At 40.0% G+C, this 14,852-nt stretch overlaps 1 pseudogene; it reads right to left on the bottom strand.

The window, feature by feature from the left end:
• Positions 1–5,227: 5,227 nt before the first annotated feature.
• Positions 5,228–6,187, bottom strand: LOC119821687 (annotated as a pseudogene).
• Between the last annotated feature and the right edge of the window lie 8,665 nt (positions 6,188–14,852).

The raw sequence follows: 14,852 nt of genomic DNA, 5'->3' as shown, positions 1-14,852 counted from the left end.
GCGACCCCAAAAACTCTACCAAAGAAGTCCTACAGCTGATAAACTCCTTCAGTAACGTGGCAGGATACAAGATTAACTCCAAAAAATCAGTTGCCCTCCTATACACAAAGGAAAAAGAAGCAGAGAGGGAAATCAGAGAAGTATCACCTTTCACAATAGCCACAAATAGCATAAAATATCTTGGGGTAACTCTAACCAAGGAAGTGAAGGATCTATTTGACAAGAACTTTAAGTCTTTGAAGAAAGAAATTGTAGAGGATACCAGAAAATGGAAGGATCTCCCTTCTCATGGATTGGGAGGATCAACATAGTAGAAATGGCAATTCTACCAAAAGCAATCTATAGATTCAATGCACTCCCCATGAAGGTCCCAACAAAATATTCACAGATCTTGAGAGGACAATAATCAACTTTATATGGAAAAACAAGAAACCCAGGATAGCCAAAACAATCTTATACAATAAAGGAACTTCTGGAGGCATTACCATACCTGACTACAAACTCTGTTACAGAGGTATAGTATTGAAAACATCTTGGTATTGGCATTTAAACAGAGAAGTCGACCAATGGAATTGAATAGAAGACCCGGATCTTAAACCACAAACCTATGAACACCTGATTTTTGATAAAGGAGCCAAAAGTACACAATGGAAGAAAGAGGGCATCTTCAACAAATGGTGCTGGCATAACTGGATGTCAACCTGTAGAAGAATGAAAGTAGATCCATATCTATCACCGTGCACAAAACTCACGTCCAAATGGATTCAAGACCTCAATATTAATCTGAACACACTGAGCCTGATAGAGGAGAAAGTGGGAAGTACTCTACAACATATGGGCACTGGACACCGTTTCCTACCTATAACCCCAGCAGCACAGACATTAAGGGCAACATTGAATAAATGGGACCTCCTGAAGCTGAGCAGCTTCTGTAAAGCAAAGGACACTGTCACTAAGACACAAAGGCAGCCTACTGACTGGGAAAAGATCTTCACCAACCCTGCAACTGACAAAGGTCTGATCTCTAAAATATAGAAGGAACTCAAAAGACTAGACTTTAAAATGCTAATTAACCCATTTAAAAAATGGGGCTCTGATCTGGTACTTTTAGAAGAATGCTCTTGGATCCCAAGAAACCTCTCTGAGACTGAGGTACCTGGAGACTTGCTATTTCTCACTTCTTTTCATCACTAATGGGAAGCGAGCATAAAAGCCCACCTCCTATGCCATGATCCAATGTAAACAGATAGGTTTGCTTAAACTTCTTTGTTCCTTGCAGAATCAGGCTAACATTGGAATTTCACCCGAAACTTAAGCTTTGTTTCACTTGGTCTCCTCTTTGTTGTACTGGACCTATGCAGCTATTCCTTTAGTGATCTTTTTTTTTTTTAAAAAAAAATAACATTCATTCATTTATTAATATATACAATATTCTGTCTGTGTGTATGTAGCAGGCCAGAAGAGGGCACCGGACCCCATTACAGATGGTTATGAGCCACCATGTGGTTGCTGGGAATTGAACTCAGGACCTTTGGAAGAGCAGGCAATGCTCTTAACCTCTAAGCCATCTCTCCAGCCCCTCCTTTAGTGATCTTGACTTTCTGACTTTAGATCAATCCTGGGACAATATGATGTGTGATGATCATCTCTATAGTCCCCAGTAAGCAGAATTCTTGTTGGTTTGGGCAGCAGTGTTTTATTTATTTATTTATTCTTATTTTTTCTATTCAAAAATTTATACTTCCTCTCCTCCTCCCATTGCCCTTCCGCTCCCCCACTTACCCTCCTCCCTCCCCTTCTCTCCTTAAGAGAGGGCAGGGAACCCTGCCCTATGGGAAGTCCAAGGCCCTTCTTCCTGCATCCAGGACTAGGAAGCTTTGTATCCAAATAGACTAGGGTCCCAAAAAGCCAGTGCATGCAGTAGAAACATGTCCCAGTGCCTTTGTCAATGGATTCTCAGTCAGCCCCCATTGTCAGGCACATTCAGAGAGTCTGGTTTGATCGTATGCTCATTCAGTCCCGGTCCAGCCTGATTTGGTGAGTTCACATTAGAACAGGCTAACTGTCTCAGTGGATGGACCAACCCCTCGCCGTCCAGACTTCCTTGCTCATCTTCTCTCTCCTTCAGCTCTTCAACTGGACCTTGGGGAGCTCAAGTCCTTTGCTCTAATGAGGGTCTTTGTTTCTATCTCCATCTGTAGCCGGACGAAGATTCTATGGTGATATTCGAGAATAAACATCTGTGTGATAGTGGGGCAAGGCCAGTTCAGGCACCCTCTGTATGCTGCCCAAGGACCAGCTGGGGACTCCCCCAATGGACACCTGGGATCCCTTCAAGAGCCAAGTCTCTTGTCAAACCTAAATGGCTCCCTCAATATAGATATCTTCTTCCCTGCTCCCATATCCACCCCTTCTCCATCTCAGCAGTGTTTTAAGAAGGTTTGTGTTTTGTAAGAAGGAAAACACTTAAAAGCTCCCCCTTTTACGTAGTTTGTGTGTGTTCTCCAGCCTCTCAGGACACTTGAGTTCTGTTGCAGGAGTCAGTCTTTCTCCAGAATCATCTCTCAAATTTTGAGTAGTACAATTATCCACATGCTTTCTACCATCACTTCCCATCAATTCCTCTTCAAAAAAATTACTTTGAAGTAATCCATTCTCATACAACTTCATGTCAGAATCATTTCTTAAAGCTATCCCATCCATTTATCAATTTTTATACTACAAAAATTAGGGATGGGGGAGGTGACTCACTCACTTGACCAAATCTGAGGATCTGTATTCAAATACCTAGCACCCTTGTAAAAATTCAGATATGATTACATGTGCCTATAACTGTAGCACCATGGATCAAGGTTGGGTAGATCCCAGGAGCTTGCTAGCTAACTAGGCAATTCAAAATAGTCCTTCTGAGTCAATGACAGTTCTGTGGACTATAAGGCTTTGGATATACCTAAACAGAACATCTGTGAAGTTTAGTTTTCAAAGATTACAGGTACTTCACGAGAAGACAATTTAAAAACACACATTACTAATATTTATAAATTAAATAATTGATACATGTGGAATGTAAGAACATAAGAGTAATATGAATTAGTGGGTCTTTAAAAGGTTGGAGAATTTGTCCAAACTAATGTTGACAATCTTTTAGGACAAAATGGAATATCAAGACATTACCATTACCTGTGTTAATTATCTGAAGCATGTATTCAGTAGTTTAAATGAAATGTGTACATTTTTCCCCTCACACATTCATCCATTTTTCCCTCATTCCTCAACATTTATTTTATTTAAGCTAAAAAATTCATTTGAGTTCTATTTTACATACAAATAATCAATGTTCATTGTTTCATAACAAATATTATTGAGTAGTATCAAGGAAACAAGCATACTCAAAAATTGTTGGAGGAAGTTTAAATGGTTTTTGTTTTTTTCATTATGCAATGTTATGCTTGTATTTAACATTTGCCCCAGAAGTTCCATTTCTAGATTTACATCTGTCAGATATACCATAGGACTGATTAAAAACATATCCAAAAGGCTGATCTTGATAGCATGATTTATAATAGTAAATGATTAAATAAAGAAATGATGCATCTATAAAATGAAGTTCCATGAGGTCCTAAGAGGAATCTGATTAAAGAAGATCTGTTAGGAATCAGGTAGGCTCTAGTTAAGGCTTTGGTGAAAGAAGCAACAGGACTGACCACAATTTAAAAAAGTGTAAGGACCTACATGTGAGACAGGGTGCATATAGAATCTCAGGACGTTTCTTCAGGTTAAGGAAATGGCCACTGAGGTTTATTCCAGTATGTTTATGAGGGCTATTGAGCTACTTTTCCTTGCTCCATCTAGCTATTTAGAAGAACTAGCATGACCTCAAGGGTATGAATAGTGAACCATTGTAATTGAGGAGACTGATGGTTGAGGAGGGATCAGGATTTTAAACTGAAAAATGGAGATCTCAAAATTACATAAAGGAAGAGAAATAACTATAATTCAGGGTGGGTTTTCTCTTCTTTTCTTGCATATGATCCTATGTTAAAATTATTAGCCATTTTATAGTGTTCAATATGTGTGTACACAACCGAGTAAAAGAACATTGATATCCTTGGCCCTGAACTGTTGAAATGCCAACAGAATCAGTAAGGAAAAGAAATAGAAAGGCTTTTGAAGATGTTGCCGTCCCCTATAGCCACTTGCTATCAGTTTTGATCAGTGTTCTGGTATTGTGGTTGATGTTGAACCCCTTGGCTCCATCTCCTTTAAGATGTTTGCAAAAAAGTTTCAGCAGAAAAATTTCATTACTCTGAGCACTATAGAAGAACCTTGGTAATAAGTTTCTGCTTTTCATGGAATTGTTCCAAGATTCATGTGTAACTTCACATGCTGTAGTGACAACATCAGCAAGTCTATGGGAAAAATTTTGAAGATGAGCACTCACCTGAAGCATATGGGTCCTGGTATTTTGTCCAGGACACATAGAGTTCAAGTTAATCTTGCCTTCCCAAGATGGAATGGTTGGATAGCAAGCATTGATTTTATTGAGAAGGTTAAAAGCATGGTCATTTGGAAGCATAGAGCAATTGGGAGTACAAGAAATGGCAAGGCTAGCCGGGCGGTGGTGGTGCACGCCGTTAATCCCGGGCACTCGGGATGCAGAGGCAGGTGGATCTCTGTGAGTTTGAGGCCAGCCTGGTCTACAAGAGCTAGTTCCAGGACAGGCTCCAAAGCCACAGAGAAACTCTGTCTCGATAAATCAAAAAAAAAAAAAAAAAAAAAGAAATGGCAAGGCTAGGAATAAGGTCATCATGGGCAGCCCCAACTGCTGACTTGTGTACATACTAACCACTGGGCAATCCCTTGCAACTCAAGAGAGCCCCACCTCATTTGTCCACAATACTCACAGGTCACCTCTCTACAGTTCTAAGGGATCCGTTGCTTCCTTATTTGCCTCAACGTCTAGGTGGATTTCAGAGTTAACTTCATAATTATGAATAGAAATTAAATAAAAATAAAGATTCACTTTTGTGAGGTATAGTTGGCAGGTAAAGGAAACTTTATATATGACAATAGATCTAAATTACATTTGTATTTTTCTCATTCTAATGAGATTTCTAAGAGTCATATTGACAACTGGAATTCATGATAATAGATATAAACCAGAGATAGATATGAATCACAAATATATGTTCTCCATTCAACAAACATTAATCTTACCTTTTAATGTCTATAAGGTAAAGTTTCTGAGGGTCAGGGCCTTGTGGAAGGTCCTGCTGAGAGCATTCTTCATCTCATTGTTTCTTAGGCTATAGAAATGGGGTTCAACAGAGGAGTCACAACAGTGTAAGCCAATGATAACAATTCTTGTTTTCAGGGAATTATTTGATTTGGGCCCTAAAATAAGTGAGGCTTAAAGACACATAGAAAAGAGAGACAACGAGGAGATGTGACGGAGCAGGTAGAGAAGGCTTTGTGCTTCCCTTTAGCTGATGGAATCTTGAGGATGGAAGCAGCAATGTGAGTGTAGGAACACAGGATCAGCAGCCAGGGTGTCATGATGATCAGAATGGTGCCACAATGGCATAGACCTCAAACTGTGCGTGTCTGCACAGACTAGCCTCAGCACAGGTGGGCTGTCACAGAAAGAAGTGGTTCACCCTTGTTGTTGGCACAGAAAGGAAAACTGAAGAGCCATGTGGTCTGCACAGTGGCTACAGGGAATCCTGGAAACCAGGAGGCAGCAGCCAGTTTGGCCCGTTGTCCCTGGTTCATGATGACTGGGTAATGCAAGGGACTGCAGATGGCTACATAGCGGTCATAGGCCATGGTGACCAGGAGGAAGCATTTCAGCCACTCCAAAGAAGAACAAAGAAGGTACATCTGAGTGGCACAACCAAAAGAAGGAGATGCTTGTGTCCTGGGCAATCAGGGTCCCCCAACATTTTGGGCACAAGACCAGGTTGAAGCCAATCTCTAAGAATGACAAGTTTTCTGCGGAAGAAGTACATTGGGCTTTGCAGCATGGGATCAGCAAGTGTCACCAGAATAATGAGGCTGTTCCCAGCAGAGTGATTAGGTAGATGGCTAAAAATGCCAGGAAGAGCAAGGCCCTGAATTTTCAGTAGGCAGGAAAGAGAAGCTCATGAGAACAAACTCAGTTATTTTCTGACCAGTTTCCTGCAGCCATGGCCAATGGGCATAAATATCCAGTGTGCTCAGAAGACAGATTCTTGATTGTACAAATCAGATTCTGGATTTTTCCCCCTCCAGATTACTGATTAGTTTCATGGAAAGAGGCAAAAATCAGATATGGTGGAAGAGGACAAATTTCTAGTGCTTATTTGAGTGATGCCTGAGTGAGCCTCTGTAGTGGCATTTCCCCCATTTTCACATTCACATGTAGGAAGGACAAGCATTGGGAGATCATTGGGTCTGTAGCTGGGACATTGTAAGGAGGATTACATTTTTGAAAATATGATGGCTCTGAATATGCACAAACGTTGAGAAACATGTCCATTATTCATAATTTCAAAAAAAAACCCCACTAAATAGGCATTCACTAAACCTCTGGAAATAGAATTGCAATAGTAGATAGGCAAGCTAACGTTCTACTTTTCATGAATCTTGACTTTGAGAGGTGAGTGATGTGTGAGCATCTGTTTGAAAATAGTTTATGTGTCCCATTCCCTGAAATTTCTGTTTCCTGTGTGATCACACTGAACTCAGAGAAACGGTTTTGAAAAGAAAGGAGGGACAGGATTTTTTTCTCAGACTGGGTTTCACTGTGTAGCCCAAGTTGGCCTCAAACCCACAATTCTCCTGCATCTGCATCCATCTCAGTGCTGGAAAGAAAGGTATGCATTAACTACTCTGTAACAAAGCAGATTTTTTTAACCCAAAACAATATCTATTGAATTGCAAACCTGTTTTTTTTTCCCCCAAAGACGGCATGGGAGAGACCGCACACAGACACACCCAACACACACGGGACACGGAACCCTCCAGTGACAGAATCACACACACCACGGACGGGGCTGCGAACTCAGGACCTCGCTCGTGCCGAGGACGCGCACCTTACATGACTGAGCCACCGCCCAGATCGCTCTGCAACCCGTTTTTATTTCTACTAAATTATATGTTACAGGATTCTGTTTTTACCATGAGGACTTGTTCATTGGCTGCTTCAGAGAATTAATGGAATTTTTAAAAATAGTTGCTGGAAGGATAAAGGAAAGGTAATCAAGAGAGCTCATATCACTAACATCACTGTGTTCTGAAGGTTCCCTAGGCCTACCCGAATCCTAGCTGTCTCACTATGGTTCTAACTTTGTTGATTACCAGCAACTGTCCTTAGCATCATTGTTGCAATCTAGTATATTGAAATCTAAAGGAAAAATGATGAGTATACACTTGGAAAATAAAAATTTAATGAAACTAGACGTGTTAAGGTAATTACACCACCATAGGATAAAAATCTAAAAGAAAAACATTATGAACAGTGGAAAGACAGAAAACAGAGAGATTTAGATTCTCGGTGTAGTTGTCTGACGTAATCCCAGCATTTGGAGGCCGATGGCCATGAGTTACAGATCAATCTGCAAACTCCTGTGAGTGCCAGCCTAACTTGGGCTGGAGCGTAAGGATTGTCTCAAAATAAAACAAACCAACTAATTAAAAAAACCCACCATACCAAAATTTATGCAAAACAATATAATGATGTTGGTTGGGTATGTTATTACTCCTATATTTTTATACTCCTATCCATGCTAACACATTTGAACTTTATTTTGTGTAGATGAAGAAACCACCTGAATGTTGGGGAAAGTGGAATGACTTGTTCATATATGTCATGTAAAATGATCACTGACAATTGTGAGGACCAGGCGGTTGGTTTTATAGTGCAAATGAAGGAGAGGGATGAAAGTTGAGTATATAGAATCAGGTTGCATGCTCACCTTTCTCGCATGTTCACTGCCAACCACTATGAAGCAAGATGAAAAACTCAATGAAGAAGAAGCTTAATGTTATTGATAGATGATGCGAATATCCAGGGTGCCTTAAAATTCACAGCATCTCAGAGGAACAGAGAATTGTTATCACAGAGTAAGTATGGTCATACGGACCAAAGATTTTCTGAAGCAGGCAATGTCTTGAGTTTTCCAAAAAAGTCTTATGAAACAGTTAAAAGAATCAATAATGCAGCAGAAACTGTGACAGGTAGAAACCTTTATACTACCACCTGAAAGGCCAAAAGTCAACTCTTGTAATACAATGTGAGTTAAAAATGATTATACATTGACTATAACACACTCATCTGTATTTTATTTTACTTAATTTTGAGATGGAATAAGGAAATTTTAAGTGGCCTGATCAGAAAAAACAATATTAAACATGCAAAAATAATAAAAATATCCATATAAATCACAACTTAGGAAAAAAAGAATAATTTCTTACCGTCACCCATTTTTAAGGAAATCTTACCATGTTGGGTCTGGTATTATATTGAAGTTTTTTTAAAGCTATTACTTGGGAGAAAGAATTATACTGGACTTCACTGGGCCCATTTCCTGCAACTTTGGGCAAAACCAAATTTACCTCGGGAAGTAAAAAGAAATGCAAAATGGAAAGCTGTATCTTTAAAATACAGTTCACGGTTTATACAAATGGAAACAAGTAGCTTTGTAAGGAATCTGTTGTGAAGAGGGGGAAAGATCTTCATCACAAAGTTTGTTGTCATAATTGGTGATATCTTCTACAAAAGTACAATACTTATTCACATAAAATCATAAACAGAATTTTATGCCAAACTAAAAAAGTCCTTCAGATCCAGAATATCATAGTTTCAATGTATTTAAAAGAGGTACTGCTTAAGGGAACTCATTACTTTGAGAGCTACCTAACAATTAATAACATGGCAATCATAATAACGAAGGCATGATAAATGACCATATCTTAAAATGAGACAATAAGTTTTGTTTTAGAAGATTGGAAATTTCTATAAAATTTCTGCATGTTTGTTGATCAGAATCATAGAATCAGTGACAATATTTAAGTAGCATAACCAGTAATAAGCTCATTTAATTTATTTCCTTCCTATATATTTACCAATACTCATTCTCTTAATAGTTAAAATTGTTAACTGCAATACACTGACCCTGCTGCAGCAGGCAGATGAAAATGCTAAGAGATGCTTTGTCTACTACACTGAACTTACAGGATCAGAAGAAGCTGAAACAGATGACAGAAAACCCCCGGTTTAGTTGTCCTTAGCTGTCTCTCTTTTGTCTTTGGTGTTTAGACCAAGGGATTAGAACCTTGGTTTCCCTCAGGTGTTACTAGATTTTATTTCATTGCCCATGGGACCTGAAATTTCTTGAATCTATTGTACCTTGAGGATGTGAAGAAGTTCCAATGCCAACAGGATAAACCCCAAGAAAGAAAACCAAACTCTAGTGAAGGGAAGCATCATCACCATGTAAGAGTCTGTAGCTGAATGTCTTAAATTTAACCCTTGCTTTGGGACTTTTTGCTTGTCAGTTTTGTTAAATACTCTGAGCATCAGTTTCAATTTTTATTAAAGATAATTTTCTAATTGGATGCTATAGAAATGATGCTATGATTAAATAAAATGTCATATATTCATTAAAAGGTGACAGTTTATAAATTTAATAAATATTCATGTTAGACAATATCACAGATCAGGCACTCTTTGCCCATTCAATTATACTAGTAAGATATGGTTCTTGTGCTTAGATGACTTATACTTTTACTTATTTTCTTTGAAATGGGCTCTCATGTAGTCCAGGATGGCCTTCAAGTCACTATGAAGCTGGGTGACTTTGAACTGTTCCTTTTGTCATGACCCAAATACTGAGATCATGGTTGTGGACCACCATGCTCAATGTGTATAGTTCTAGGGTTGAACCAGGGCTTCACTTATGCTATGTAAGCACACTGCCCAGTGTACCTATATCCAACCTCATCCCTGCTGCATGCACCCACTAAAGAAGACAAAACAAGGTAAACAAGCAAGCAATCAAAAGCATTAACAAAAGCAACAAAAACCCCAACAAATCAAACCAGAACAAAAACTACATATACCAAGAACAGAAAATTTTCTGATTTTCCTTCTCTCCTCCTTGTCCATCACTTCTTCATTCATCCTGGTGGCATTAGAGGTTTTGGTGTATCATATAATATACCCCTTTGTCCCATCCATCAGCTTAACTGACAAATGCTCATTGCAATGAGTCACTGGTCTGGGTCAAGGCTTCTGGTTTTTGGTACATCATCCTCACTGGATCCTCACCAGAGCTCCTCTGAGGTATCCTGTGGAAGTTTCATGTCTTGGAGATCTTGTGGGTATGGTTCCAAAGGACCAGGTCCTTCATGAGCTCCAGAAAGTCCCAGATGGGATAGATGCTAGGGAGGGTCAACTCAAGGCCCACTTATGGGCTTCGGTGTTAGCCAGGCAGGTCAGATAGAGCCACTAGTGCCACCAGCCTAGTGGCCTAATGTATGGGGGGCAGAGTTAGTTCCCCTACATGCATGCCCTCAGGTTAGGCTTATCCTCAACTGTTGTAAAGGGTGGGGCCCTTTCTCCTAAATGCAGGGTCCAGCTCACTTACTGTAGTGGCCAGCGAGAGGAAAGACCAGCTTTCCTAGCATAGTGAAGGGCGGGGCCGACTTAGCACAGCCTTCTGTTATCATCTCACATGGATCCTAAAGTCTACTGAGGTGACACCAGCCATAGGCTTCAAAAATATACCAGTCTGTGGCTGGACCACAGACCCAGACATGATCCTTGGCAGAAGCCTGATCTGGACATCATGGTCCAAGGTGGCAAGCAGGACATCTCTCGCAGTCTACTCCTCACCACCATCACCATGGACCCAGGTGACAAGATGGCCTCCAATATATGCCTACTCCTGGTCTACATTTTCTTACTTTATGTATCTTTCCATGGTATATGAACCATTCCACTTCTCTATCTCTCCTGTTTCTCTGCCCCATTTTTCATTAAAATGATATAAGGACCCTGTCTTCTTCTGCCAGTATGGGCCTTACGTACCCAGGCTTGGCTTCTTCTCACCTGTAAGAGCCTTGAGGGTCTAATACATAGATCTTAGTCTTAGTTTTTGTTTTTAGTTTTCTTGTTCTATGCTGATCATTGTCCAGGAAAATGTATACAGAGGAGACATTTGTCCCCTAAATATTCAGGTGACTGGAGGCTATTAGATTTTGAAGGAGCTGGTCAACAGTCAAGACAGAACTAGAACAGAATTAAATTAATATTAAGCAACCTTATTTTTGGTTGTATAAAAATCTTATATTGTAGCTATAGCTGGAGATAGAGTCCTATGTTCAGAGACCCTGGGGTGGGTTTTAGAAGAGGTAGGTGAGTTTCCTGACAGGAAACCTTGATTACCATGTTTCCCAAGGTCAGGGGTTAAGGTAGCTATAGGTCTTGAAGATGGCATTAAGAGTCTTCATCAAGTGTCTAGTGTGGAAATAAGTCCCTGGCTGAAGTGAGGCGTCATCAGTACTGGCCATTAGCATCATTGTGTTTGCCAGTGCCTTAGGTCTTGGATAAGAGCTACAGTGGATGTCACCTCTTTATTGGCTAACCAATAAAAGTGTTCACATTCTTCCATTACTAGCCTTTGCACAGGGGCACTGAGAACTTGGTCAATGTGACGATCCCTCCACATGGAGGTGTGACCTCCTTTGAAAACATATATTCAGTGTGAACCTTGTACTCTCCATAGCAACAAAGGCATCGAACCTGATCTTCTTATACACTGGTGTATATCTTCAAAATCTCATCCTGGAGGGAGACCCACAAGAAAAAGCCAATAATCTCAGATTCCTTGATGGGAACAGCGGGCAGGGACTTGAGCTTCATCTTCTTGTCTGCATGGATAAGCTTGGTTGGGATCCATTCCTTGCTGTGGCCTTCACCAGCACTCCTCTTCCTAGCCAGACATAGACACTTAACATGGCCCAGAAGGCCTTTGTCGAGGCCACTCTCCCTCCTGATTCTTTGGGGCTACACCTGTGTCATCTGTGTTGTTGTTTACCAAGTAGGCAGAATTAAATACTTAGTTTGAGGCATTCAAAGTCATTTTACTACACATAGCAAAATACTGATTCTGTTTTAAATTTCAAGCGTACCATATAAATGCACCATTAAATTTCAAAACAATATAGAAATTATCTTAAATCCACCACTAGGAGCATTTATAAATCATAAGTTCATTTAGTGATGGAGCTGCGGGCAGGCCTGCTTTTTGTCCCGCCTGGCTCCCAGCCACCGGGCTCTCGTTTATGCCCCGAATAGCAACACACAAACTGTATTCATTTAAATACTGCCTGGCCCATTACTTCCAGCCTCTTACTCACATCTGACTAACCCATATCTAATAATCTGTGTAACACCACGAAGTGGTGCCTTACCGGGAAGTTTCTAGCTTACGTCCATCTTGGGTGTGAGCTTCATGCATCTGTCTCCCTGGGAGAGGCATGGCGGTCTGTCTAACTTAGGAGAGGCGTAGCATCTGACTGAGGCCATCTACCTCACTTCCTTCTTCCTGTTCTGTCTACTCCGCCCACCTAAGGGCTGGCCAATCAAAATGGCCAGGCAGTTTCTTATTAGCCAACGAGAGTCCTCCATCATTTCCCTTTTTCTGTTTAACAAAAAAGAAAGGCTTTCTTTTAACTTAACATAGTAAATTACATATAACCAAAACAGTATCAAGTAAGAATTACAGTTACAAATAGTTATATCTACTTTATCTTTTATCATAACTAAGGAAAACTCTAACTATCTATTCTTAAACTCCATCAAAGACTCCAGAAGGATATAATATTACCTGAGTAAACAAGAAATAAGCAACTTCCAAACTCTAGAAATGACAGAGACATCTCGCTGCCTGGACAGTCACCCAAAGTTCTTTAGTACTGTTGTGGCCTTCAGGCCCATAGTATCAACAGACATTTTCATGAAGCAGAGAATTTTCAAAGGCAGTTCATGTCATATCTGCTGTGTCCTTCAGAATGTCTCGAAGACTCTTTCTTGAATGAGGAACCCCAAAGAATCATCTCACCTATAGGCAAGTTCAGCAGTCCTCTCTCTGAGGGTTCTCTGTGTCCAGTTTATGCAACAGTCAAGGCAAGAGCAGTTTCTTGCCCCCAAATGGCTATCAAACTCTATAAGGATCCTCTTCGATGCCCATCTTCCTCTTGAAGTAGCTGGTGCTGCCAGAGGCAGATGTGTCTCATTGTCATGAAAAGTCCTGAGTATTAAGACATTTTAAAATGCCATATTCTATAGTCTTTGGAAGATATGAAGTATGCCTATCTAACTGAAATATATCTCTATATCTCTAGAAAATCTAACTAACATGACTATAAGCTTTTACTATTATCGATGATAATCCATTAACAACCTATATTTCTTAATTATACATTACATTTTAAAATGAACTACACAATCACAATACCTTAATCAGTATCAGAACTACATATAACAAGATTGACCTTAAATCTCTATCAATAAAGCAAAATCTATACCAATGCAAATTATTCATATCTATATTCATATCCCCCTTAAATGTAAAAGAACATTTATAAACAATATTTGGGGAACATGGGCGCAGTTATTTCTCCTCCAAACTGCTTCCTGCTGAATGGGGGCGCTGTGTAATCAGATCTTTCATGGTATGACCTGTGTGCCAGGTTCATCTCGGTCATCAGTTGGGTGAAGTAATTTTCTGAAGGTGTTCAGAGCTGCAATCTTTCAGGAGGGCGTGGTCTATTCATACCATATTGGGATAGAAATAATCCATAGGGTCTCATTTTCTGTAAAAACAAAGAAGAAAACTCTTTTCCAAAGTATCATATCCTTAGATCCAAATTCTGAAGTCAAGGTATTTTTTAAAATGTCTATCTTGGATTAGTTCAGCAGCATTTATAAACAAATATCTTTTAGCAGCTGTTGCTCCTTCCTCAGCATTCAAACAATTCAAGAGAGCCATAATAGTATACAGCATCAAGATTCTTTGTGTATTTTCCATCTTTGTACAGCTTTATTTTAACCTCTATTTCGTTTATTTTTACTTTTTTATTTTTTGACAAGTTCTCTGTATATCTTTGTCCTGGAATAACTCTGCAGACCAGGCTGTCCTTGAACTCTCAGAGATCCCACTGGCCTTTGCATCCCAAGTGCTGGGATATTAAAGGCGTATGCTTACCACACCTAGAACTCACAGAGATCTGTTCTGTCTCTGCCTCCCAGGCATTGGGATTAAAGGTGTGTGCTGCCACACCTTGAAGTCACAGAGGTCAATCTACCTCTGCCTCCCAAGTGTTGGGATTAAAGGTGTGTACCACCACAACAAACTTCCTCTTTTCTTTTTTTGTTTTTCTTTTTCTTTTTCTTTGTTTTTTACTTTTAAGAACTTTAACCTTTAGCCTGCATATATTTTTAACACAGTGTAAACCACTTAGACATTTTCTTCTACTTTTGAAGTTTTCTTTTACTGTATATCTCTCTTTCTGACTACATGAGTCTTTACTTTACCAACAATATCAGTAGGACGAAAGCCGTGACTTTGGCGGCTAGATCCAGCCCATTCCCTAGCTTTCCAGCCTCATGGCAGACGGTACCACAACTCTTTGGCGGTTCAAGGTCCCTGCCAGCAAGCAAGCTTGCAACAGTGTTAAACAACACTCAAAAGCTCCATAGTCAGGACCGCCTGCTTGAAAGAGTCAGAGTTTGCCCTGGCAGAACGGCCCCAGAAAGCTGGCCATTTTAAAATGACACAGCTTTTTTCCTGCTATGGCTGAAAACC

Source organism: Arvicola amphibius, chromosome 1 (genome assembly GCF_903992535.2).
Source record: "Arvicola amphibius chromosome 1, mArvAmp1.2, whole genome shotgun sequence".
In the NCBI taxonomy this organism is placed as follows: Eukaryota; Metazoa; Chordata; class Mammalia; order Rodentia; family Cricetidae; genus Arvicola; species Arvicola amphibius.
Note: the sequence above shows the minus strand (reverse complement) of the source record. Positions and strands in the feature narration are given on the sequence as shown.